The sequence below is a fragment of the Nyctereutes procyonoides genome, unplaced genomic scaffold (genome assembly GCF_905146905.1).
Source record: "Nyctereutes procyonoides isolate TBG_1078 unplaced genomic scaffold, NYPRO_anot_genome, whole genome shotgun sequence".
NCBI classification, from domain to species: domain Eukaryota; kingdom Metazoa; phylum Chordata; class Mammalia; order Carnivora; family Canidae; genus Nyctereutes; species Nyctereutes procyonoides.
Window position 1 is genome coordinate 3,266,685 of NW_026575040.1, and position 11,474 is coordinate 3,278,158.

Below are 11,474 nucleotides of genomic sequence, written 5' to 3' on the forward strand. Positions count from 1 at the left end.
GGGTGCCCGTGGGTAAAATGCGACTCAGGGGCTGTCTTTGATGGAGCAGAGGAGGCCTCCAGTGCTGACAGAACAGCAGGAAGGGGGATTCAGGAGAGCCAGGGCTGGTCCTGTTGTTGTGATGAAGTCCCTGGGGGTAGGTGGGGGGGTCTTGGGCAAGGCCCTTCTCCATTCTGATCCAGTTGCCACATCTGATCAATGGGGGATTCGGGCAGATGGTCCCCAAGAGTGCTTTGAGAGTTTCTCTGTCTTCTCCGAGGACAGCAGGGATAGGAGGGGTGCCAGAAGTTTGAACCTTGGCACCCAAGGAGTCACCCTCTGACTGCCTCCCCTGGGCTGCCTTCCCCAGCCTTGCTCATGCGTGAACTGGAGAGCAAAAATTTCCCTCCTGTGCTTCTACATCACATAGGAAGAACTTGCCCTTTACTTGGCCTCTGCAGATTCCCCTCTGCTTTGGAGACTCCTGGAGCCCACCTGGGAGAAGCAAACCAGAGTGGACATTCCGCGGGGACCCTGGAGCCCTGGCCCTCACCCTTGCCAGCTGGCATTTGTTCACCCATTGCACTGTGCCTCGGGGTGAGGCTCCATTCAGGGGACTCCTGCCGGCAACCCTTCAACACAGGCCCCTCAGTTACCTCATGTGGGGTTAAGTTTCAGACCCCAGGCGGGACTCCTGCCAGGAGTCACCCGTTTGGCTCCTACAAGGAGCCAGAGTTAGAGCCAGGCTCACTGGGGGCCGGGACCTGGAGGGTTAAGCCTTCGCAGCCTCCTGCCTGCCCCCTGCAGGGCCGGCCCCAGCTGCTTGGAATCCCTGGTGTCCCGTAGGGCCCTCCAACCAGCCAGATGGGCAGCAGCGCCTGGAGAGGAGGAGAAGTGGAAACAGGCCTCAGGGTACCCCCAGTCAGGGAGGGGGGAGGGAAGAGGAAGGATGGAGGGAGGACAGAGGATGGCTGCGAGGTAGGGGAGCCCCACCAGCTGAGAGTGGAGAGGACAGGACCCCTCTTCTAGAGCCAGGCAGAGATGGGGTTGTGGGGAGATGGGGGCACAGGCTATCGAGCTCAACTGGCCTCTGCCTGAGAGCCAGCTCTTGGCGTGAAACCCTACCCAGTGCTGGCTCCTGCTCCTCTTTCTTTTTTTCTTAATAAGGTCGAATCAGAGTGAGTCAGAGGAGCCAAGTTTCCTGTTAGGCTCTGTTTGAATAAATTCTGCTCTGAACAGAGCTTGGGCCTCTGCGTAGGTTCCCCGAGCCAGGGCCACGGCCCTGCCAGCCGTCCCTGCTGAGAGCAGAGAGCTGGGGTCCCCAGGATGACCCCCCCCCCCCCGGGAACCTGGCCCAGCTCTCAGCCATTCCCTGGGGTAGCCTGTTAGGCGCTCGGAGCTTCAGTCAGTCTGTATCTCGGGGGTGACAATACCCTTCTTGTGGCATATCTGGGAGGATGAAATGAGAAGATTATGAAAAGTGCCTGGCTCAGCGCCAGGCATGTGGCCACTATCTTCCTCCTCCTGCACCCATGAGAGGGGAAGAGAGGAGGTGGGGCTCATCTCCCATGGGGGGTTCCCCCCCATTTGCTCTGTCCCTTTCCAGTTTGTATCTGTCTCCAGCACCCTTCCTGGTACTGGGGGGGGATCCTTGCGGGGAGGGGGCGCTGAGCACCACCCCCTTTCTCCCTCCTCTCCACCCCCTCCCTTGACCTTCTTTGGCCTTCCCATCTGCACCTCCTGCAGCTCTGTGAGCCCAGCGGAGCCTGCCCCACTCCCTGTCTCCAGACACAGGGCCAGGCCTCGTCTGCCTCCGTCGCTGGAGGTGTCCTGGCATCCTCTGACTGAAAACCTTCAGAGTGGCCGTCTTAGAGAGGCCTGGCCGGGCTGCAGAGGGTGCAGAGCTTGGCTCCAGTGAAGCCCTTGAGTCACCAGGCTGGGCTGGGCTGTCTGGACTTGAGGAGGTGGCGTGGGGGCTCCTCTCTGGGCCCTGTCCTTACAGGCTGGGATTCACACTCACGTTTTTTAAGGTCTAGCCATATGGTTGATTAGGGAGCAGGGCTAGCTGAGGACAAAGCACAGCTGATGTCCCGCAAACACCCCCCACCCAGGGTGGGATATGTGTGACATTCTTTAGGAAGCTTCCAGTTGTCTTAATGTTAGTGCCTTGCTAGAGGGAAAAGCAGTCTTTAACGTGACAATGGCAAGGCCTCTGGTACCGTGTAGGTCCTCCTTAGCATATGAAAATGCTTTTGAAATCTCCCTTTTTGCATAGCTCCCCCAACTCTGCAAGAATATGCTCAGCCACCCCTCACTGGCCCGGGCAGCAGCTCGTCCTGCCCAGGGGTCCGGTCCCGTCCTGTCCCGGGCTTTAATAAAACCACCGTTTTGCACCAAAGACGTCTCATGAATTCTTTCTTGGTCACTGGCTCCAGATCTCACCTATATTCCAAAACTTCATCCTGGTGGAGGCTTATTGCCAGTTCCTGTCACTTGGAACCAGTCTCGAGGGACCTCGGAGGGCCAGCTATGCAGGGCTGCAAGCTTGTCGAGAGCACGACTTCAGTGAGACCGACTGTGTGCTTGGATCTGGGCTGGGCTGCTGTGTTGCTGGGCTCGGGGAGCAGTTAGTGTCCCGTGCCTGACCCTGGGATGGAACTCAAGGTTCTGGAAAATCCACGCAGGAGTGAGGAAACATTAGGCCTGACCTGCAGAGGGTTTGGGGAGCAGAGGAGGAACAGAGTGTGGGAGTCCTCTCTGCTTTGCAGGAGGAAGGGCCAGGAGGCCCACTGGGGGTCTGAACATTTCTGTGATGTGGGAGGGAGGAGGAAGGAGGCAGTCGTGTGTGTCCCCCCCTCCCCACCCCCAGGCCCTGACACCTGGGTGGGCAGCTCAGGAAAGGGCACTGGTGGGATTTGTGCCGAACTGGGAACGGAAGCTCCGCTCTGGCCCACCCAGCCTTGACCTCTGTACCCCAGCCCTGCCTCTGGAAGGGTGGCTAGAGGAAGTGCTGCATGAGGAGGCCTGGTGAGCTGACCCAGAACTCGCTGACTCCGCAGAGTGAGGACCACCGAGTGACCACTGCCAGCTGAGGCCTGTGCTCCCCCCTCCCCGGCAGCCACATCTGGCACAACGGTCGGGGAGGCAGGGGGGCTTTGGTCCCCAGAGCCAAGCCAAGGGAGGGGCCCGTGACGGGACTGCGGCCCTTGGGTTTGGAGGGTCTCTCCAGGGCTGGAACTCTGGAGAAGTCCGGAAGTGGGGGAGGTGAGATCAGGACCTTTCCGAGGGACAGATGTGGTGGGGGCGGTGGGGGGAGGAAAGGAGCCACCCTTCTCTAGGACCGGAGGAGTTCGGTGGCTCTGGCTGCCTCCCACTCGCCTTCCCTCCCAGCAAGCTGGGCCCCTGCCCGCCCCCTCCCCCACCCTGGTTCCCTGGGAATTGGAAATACCAGAGCTGAAATAACAGTCTGGGCACCGAGGCACGTCTCCACGGAGGCAGGAAGCCCCCTCGGTCCCCCTAGGCCACCAGCCTGGCCAGCTTCTCCCTTTCCTGACTCCCTCCGCCCCTACTCCAGAGGCAGGCGGGTCTGGGGCCTGCGGATGGGAACCTTCCCTGCTCCCACCCCCAGCCCTCCAACCTCAGGCCCAGAAACTAGAGACCCAGCTTGTCCTCAGGTCCTGGGACTGGGGCCTCCCTCCGTAGGGTTGCACCAAAGCTGTAGGCAGGGGCCTGCTGTGGGGAGAGCCCCTTCTGTCCAGCTCAGGGGCTCGGGGCGGCAGGTGGGCCTCAGCCAGCGTACAGTGTGGGGAAGGAGCCAGCGGAGTCCCCTGCCCAAAGGAGAAAGCTGGCAAGACCAAGCAGGGTGCCAGTGCCTCGGGCTCCAGCCCTGTAAACCCCGAGGAGGGAAACTGAGGAAGGAACCCAGGGGTGCTGACTAAGGCATCCTGGCAAGGCTAAGGGAAGCCTTGCTCCTCTCCTTTCTCTGCTTTAATTTTCCTGCCTCTGTGTCTTTAACTTTCATTTGGGTCTCCCTGGGTTTCTTTAGCTTTTTTGCTTCTTTTTCTCAACACCCCCCCCCCCCCCGCACTTGTCATTCATTCACTCATCCTCTCCGCGCCCCTCCACTTCTGTGGCTTGCGGTCTCTTCCATCTGTCTGTTCTCGCACATGGCTTACCCACTCACTCCGTCTCTGCTGCCAATGTTTCTCTCAACTATTCATTTGTCTGCACATTCAGTCAGCAGGTCCCCTGCGTGCCTGCTGAATGCCAGGCCCTGGGCTGGTGGTGGGTGGGTGGGAGGGGGACAAAAGCCTCACGTGGCTGGTCTCCCAGAACCTTGCCATCTAGTGAGGGTGACACAATAGGCAAGACCAGGGTGAGGAGCCCCGGGTGGCAGTGAGGGTGCTGGGCCAGCGCTCTGTGACCTTTGAGAGAATTTCTGTCCGTCTGTCCGGGATCCCTGTCCCTGTGTGACTCCGTCCTTGCGGCACCTTTGTGAGGTGGCTTGCTTTCTGTGGGGCACATGCAATTTGCTCATTTGCCTCTGGTGGGGGAGGCAGTGAGCTGAAGGGCCAGTGTGTGGGTCAGGTGGCCCCCGGCTGGCTTCTGAGCAGGGCCCTCGGGGCGGCTGACAGCAGTGCCCACTCCCGGGCTGGCTGCCTGCGGCTCCGGTGCGCTTCAAGGCGCTGAGCCTGACGCTTGGGCTTCTACTCAAGGGATGTTTTGCAGGCAATTCTGGGTAAGAGGAGATGATGGTCACGGGTATGGATTAAGCTCCTACTGTATGCCACAGGACTGGACAAAATAAGGTTCTTCACTGCTGGTATTTCCTATAGTTTAGTGTGTGGGACGCCCCCCTCCCCACCCCAGGAGTCCTCCAGGAGATGAGTTTTGCCCTCTTGGGTCCTGGATGTAGGGGTCACAGGGTATGAAAGAGGAGTAGAGACAGGATACCAGCAATCTCTCCCTTACATATTCTACAGCTTTTTATTGCAGATTACAAAATATGTCAGTTATAGGAAATTGAGAATATAGGCTAATAAAATAAATTACTCTGTAACATAGACAAAAACCACTCTCTCCAGTTTTTACCCCCATCTTTAAAAAAAAATTGAGGGATGCCTGGATGGCTCAGTGGTTGAGTGTCTGCATTCGGCTCAGGGTATGATTCCAGGGTCCCGGAATCGAGTCCCGCATCAGGCTCTGCAGGGAGCCTGCTTCTCCCTCTGCCTATGTCTCTGCCTCTCTCTGTGTGTCTCTCATGAACAAATAAATAAAATCTTTTAAAAAAAATTTGAGATCATATTACATATATTGTTTTATGACTTGCTTTATGTAATCATATTTGATGACCATTTCCCATGTTAGGGTAACTGTCAAGACCTGCTTGCCTTTTCAGTATTCACATTGATCATTGTTAGGCCCTCATCCCCTTTAGGATGGGACCTGGATCCAGAGGCTATAGTCAGATCTTCAGGTTCACTCTGGCGGGATGAACTCAGATCTCGGTTGGGATATCCTGACCCACTGTTTAAGATGGCAAGTTGAGTGGTAGGGATTACCTTAATTTCTATCTGCCCTGAGGCCAACCACATCCTTCCTTCATTCCCCATGGAGCAAGTGGTGGCTACCAGCCATACACCTACATACAAGAGGGACTCCAGAGACCCCAAAAGACCTGCTCCACAGACTTTTTTGTGTTCCCCAGGAGAAGAAGCATCGGGCAACTTAAAATTTTTTAAATAACTTAAATTTTTTTAATTATAATACATACACAGTAAAGTATGCAAAGTGTTCAGTTTGATGAACGATCCCAAAGTGAACACACCCATGGAACTTCCACCTAGATCAAGAAACATCACAGCAGCTGGCAAATTGTAGCAGGAAACTCCTTAAAGTTCTGCCTATATCAGCACTTGGCTGCATCTATTTTTCTTCAATAAGATTTTTAATAACTGAATTATGTAGATAAATCATGATTTAATTAATAACCTCCCTTGGGCAGCCCGGTGGCTCAGTGGTTTAGCACTGCCTTCAGTCCAGGGTGTGATCCTGGAGACCCGGGATGGAGTCCCGCATCGGGCTCCCTGCATGGAGCCTGCTTCTCCCTCTGCCTGTGTCTCTGCCTCTCTCTCTCTCTCTCTCTCTGTCTCTCATAAATAAATAAATAAAATCTTTAAACAAAACAAAACAAAAAAACCTCCCCTTATTGGTTTCATTTTACTTTCTTAGCTCCTACAAGTGACAATGCAATAAGCACCCTTGCACATAAACCTTTGTGTCTGCTCTGCTGTTTTAGCCTCAGAGTCCCTGGGCTTGGTTCCTTCCCTCATCTGTGAGCTGCATGACTCACTGTGCCTTTTTTCTTTCTATATAATGGGAATGGTGGTAAGGATTCAAATGAGAGAACATATAGGGTAGGGCAGCCTGGGTGGCTCAGCGGTTTAGCACCGCCTTCAGCCCAGGGTGTGATTCTGGAGACCTGGGATGGGTCCTGCATTGGGCTCCCTACATGGAGCCTGCTTCTCCTTCTGCCTGTGTCTCTGCCTCTCTCTCTCTCTCTCTGTCTCTCTCATGAATAAATAAAATTTAAAAAAATATATAGGGAATATTTAGTACACAGTCCAGTGCTTACAAACACTCAATAAGCAGCAGGCATTATTAGCACCTTGGATTAATTCATTAGAAGTTGGAGACCTGGGATGGGTCCTGCATTGGGCTCCCTACATGGAGCCTGCTTCTCCTTCTGCCTGTGTCTCTGCCTCTCTCTCTCTCTCTCTGTCTCTCTCATGAATAAATAAAATTTAAAAAAATATATAGGGAATATTTAGTACACAGTCCAGTGCTTACAAACACTCAATAAGCAGCAGGCATTATTAGCACCTTGGATTAATTCATTAGAAGTTGGATTTCCAGAGAAAGGGTTTGAACATTTCTGAGGTTTTGATACAGGTTATTCAGCTGGTTCCAGAAAGGTGATCTCCATTTACCTGCCCAGAATGCCCTGGCTCTTATCACTACAGTGTACTGTCTTCTTCAAAGAGAATTGAACATTAAGCATAAAACATGTCAATGTATTTTTTTAGTTGCATTTCTTTGATTACTTGTGAGAGTGAGCCTTTTGTCTGCGTTTGTTGACCTTCCACGTGGTTTCCCTGCCTCTACCTTTGTACACAAGTCTATTCTAGGACAGTAGCCAGAATGGCCCATTTAAGACCTAAGTCAAAATTTCTTTTTTTAAGTCAAAATTTCTCTCTTCTGCTTAAAACCCAGTAATGGTTCCCCATTCACAGAGAATAAAAGCCAAAGCCCTCTTGGTGGCTCCAGGGTCCTCCTCAATTGGAGCCTGGCTCTCCCTGCACCAGCCTTACTAGCCTCACTCTGTCCCTCCAGCACCCTACCTCGCCCCATCCCCCATGGCACTCTGAACTTGTTCAAGATTGGTTCAACTGTCATCTTCTCAATGAGGCCCCTCAGTACTGATCTTACTTACTCTTCTCTTTTACCCATAGTGTTTCTAAAATACTGCACAACTTACTTATTTGTTTGTTGCCTGTCTCTCCCCTGCAGAATGTAAGCTCCATAGAGATAGACATGTTAGCTTGGTCACTGGGGTGTCTTAAGAACCTAGAACTATGTCTGGCACATAGGAGGCACTTGGTAAATATTTATTGATTAAATGAATAAATGGTGAATTTCCTGATCACATTCTTCAACTATTTTCTATTGTAACATTCATCTGTTTAGTATGCGTTTATAAGATGTAGTATATTTAGCACCTATCCATATAAAACTCTTTGTCACATCTTGCACAATGAAGTTTTGACGTTTGTCATTTGTATTGATATTTTTTATACTTTACTAATATGCTGAAGTGCTTATTTTTATTTATTTCCCCCATGATCTCAGACTTTGTTGTGTGACCTTTGCCTTCACCAAGAATATATACATTTTCAATGAATATTTATTTCTGATTTCACTTTTTTAAAAAAATATTTATTTATGTATGGAGAGAGGCAGAGGGAAAAAATCTCAAGCAGATTCTCCTCTGAACTGGGTGTGGAGGAGGAGCCGATGTGGGGCTCCATCTCAGGACCCTGAGATCATGACCTGAGTTGAAACCAAGAGTTAGCCATTTAACTGACTGTGCCCCCTAGGTACCCTCAAAATTTCACTTCTTAACTCTTTAACCTATTTAGTCTTCATGCATAATGAGAAGTAAGAACATAACTTTAAAACAAATTAAGCACTGGGTGTATTCTGTATGTTGGCAAATTGAACACCAATAAAAAATAAATTTATTATTAAAAATAAAAAAAATAAAACAAATTAAGCAACTACCCCAAAGTTGATCATAAATGAATCAATCATTTTCTGGTCATCTAAAAGAACTTTTAAATCATATGCTGAATGTATTTTATGTGTTTGGACTTTCTGTTCTGTTCCATTGGCCTGTGAGACATTGCCTATTTTACACAGACATTGCGTATTTTAATAATCATGACAGCCCCTTTTATTATTTTTTAATTATGTTTTGCTCTGGTCATTTATGTGAACATTAGAATTTTTTTTTGTCAAGGCAAACAAAATCAAAACAATCCCTCTGTGTGTTGGAATTGGATTAAGTTTATAGATTAAGGGACGCCTGGGTGACTCAGCAGTTGAGCGTCTGTCTTCAGCTCAGGGCGTGATCCCGGGGTCCTGGGATCGAGTCCCCCATGGGGCTCCCTGCATGGAGCCTGCTTTTCCCTCTGCCTGTGTCTCTGCCTCTCTCCCTCTGTGTCTCTCATGAATAAAGAAATAAAATCTTAAAAAAAAGTTCATAGATTAATTTAGTGACAAACAACTTTACACCATTGAGCATTTCCATCCAGGAACATGGTGTATCTTTCTATTACGAAGGTCTCTTCTATTGTTATTCTTTAGCAAAGTTTTGTTTTATAGATGAGTGTGTTTTTTGCTTCTTCTCATGAAATACAGAAATTGTGTCTGTGGTCGGGAGCTTCTGAAATGGCTCCTAGTGATCCCTGAAGTCCTTACTTGTATGATCCCCTCCCCTTGTATGTGGGATGGACCTAGTGACTGGCTCCTAATGAATAGAATGTGGCAAAAAGTGATGGGATGCTACTTCTGGGTCTACATTATAAGAAACTGTGACTTTTGTCTTGCAAAAACTCCCTCTGACCCTCTCACTTGCCTGCTCTGATGAAACCAGCTGCCACATTGTGAGCCACCTTATGGGAAGCCCATGTGGCAGGGAACTGAGTGAGGGTGGCTTCTGGCCAACAAGTAGCAAGGAACTGAGGCCCTTGGCCCAAGAACACGTGAGGAATGGAATCCTGCCGGCAACCACGTGGGTGGGCTTTCCCAGGTGAACCTTCAGAAGAGACCATAGCCTTGGCTAAGAACTTGATTATTGCTTCATGGAAGATCCTGAGACAGAGAATTCAGCTAAGCCACACCCAGATTCCTGACCCACAGAAACTGAGATGGTAAATGTTTTGAACCACTAAGCTTTGGGGTAATCTGTTATGCATATTGTAACTAATATAGCATCTTTTGTTGTGTTGTGTTGTGTTGTGTGCATTATGTTTTCTAACTGTTGGTAGGAAGTAGAAAAGGGGAACTTTTCTGTAGTTATTTTATAACTGGACACTTTACTAAATCTTCTGTTCTGATAATTTTGTATTTTCCTAGTTTTTCTAAGAAGACCATCATATTTGCAAATATAATTTGTTCTCTTTTTTCTGTCTAACTGTGTTAGCTAGGATCTATGAAACAATGTTGAATAACAAAATAGTAGAAATCTTTGCCTTGTCTCCATATTTAATGAGAATGCTTCCACTCTTTTGGTGCTGCCTGTGGGCTTGAGAGTTAGTATTTTTTATCATGTGAAATAAGCATCCTTCGATTTCTAGTTCACTGGAGCTTTTTAGAAGAAAATCAGGAATGGTTGTTGACATTTACCAAACATCTATTTGGCATGTGAAATGATCTCTCTTTTTTTTTATTTTTTATCTTTATTTTTTATATCTTTTTTTAAAAGATTTTATTTATTTATTCATGAGAGACACACAGAGAGAGAGACAGGCAGAGCAAGAAGCAGGCTCCATGCAGGGAGCCCAATGCGGGACTTGAACCTGGGTCTCCAGGATCATGTCCTAGGCCGATGGCAGGCGCTAAACAACTGAGCCACCCAGGGATCGCCTCTCTCTCTCTTTTTTTTAAAGATATTATTTATTTATTCATGAGAGACACATAAAGAGAGAGGCAGAGACACAAGCAGAGGGAAGAGCAGGCTCCATGAAGGAGCCCTATGTGGGACTCAATCCCAGGACTCTGGGATCACACCCTGAGCTGAAGGCAGATGCTCAACCGCTGAGCAACCCAGCCATCCCGTGTGAAATGATCTTTTTCTTCTCTGACCTATTGCTGTGGTTATTCAGCTTACTGCGTTTTTTGATATAGCATCATCCATGCATTCCAGGAATGTTTGCTCATGATGTATTCTTTTTTTTTATGTATTCTTTTAATATATTGTTGGACTTACTTTTGACTTAATCTAATTAAACTTTTATTCGGACTTTTTATCTATATAAATGAGACTAGCGTATGACTCATTCATGCATTCCATTTTTCTTTGGTGCCATTTGTTGGGTTTTAATATAACTAGGGTTATTTTGGCTCTACAAAAAGAATTGAGAAGTGTGTGAGTCAGGGTCCTGGCGTGAAACATCCTCCCAAAATAGTTTAAATAAAGAGACTTGAATGAAGGGGCTACCTACAGAAGTGTGAATAAGGGGAAGGGAACAGACAAGGGCTGGTGAGGCACCTGGAAACTAGTCATGACCAGGAGCTGTTACCATCTCCACAGCCACAGGGACAGGGGAGGAACCCATGTGACTGGAGCATACAGAGAACTGGAACCTTGGAGAATAGATCACATAAGGGCTAAGGCTGGGAACATTAGTGCCCAGAGAGAGGGCACTAAAGTAGGGAGGGAGCAGGGAAGATACACCTGCACTTCTCTCCTCCCACCTTCCAGCTTCCTGCCCATGCCTCCTGTTGTTAGAACCCAAGCGGAAGCTTTGAAGCTTTGCAGACCGGAGAGTCTCTGGTTTGCAGATTGTGGGGGGTCAGCCCCTGGGGCATGAGATGTGGCAGGGAAGGATATGGTTTCTGTCTCATGACTGGATCCTGATGGATCCCTACAGAGTCATGTGCCTAACAGCTTTTAAATATTCACTGAGGTCTTTTATACAACTTCCTTATACAGATTTTTGTTGCTGTTCACTATGATTTTGCATATTTTGATTCTCTCTTGCTTGCTAAGAGTGCATGGCTGAGTATTTTTCCCCCACAGAAGGTAGAGCTGTGCGTGATATGTGTTCTAAGTTCAGCGTGTAGGAAAGTCTTTCTTGTCTTCATGCAAGAATGCACCTGGCAGATTGTTGCAATTTTAGGTCACAACTGTGACCTCTCAGAATTCTGTAGAA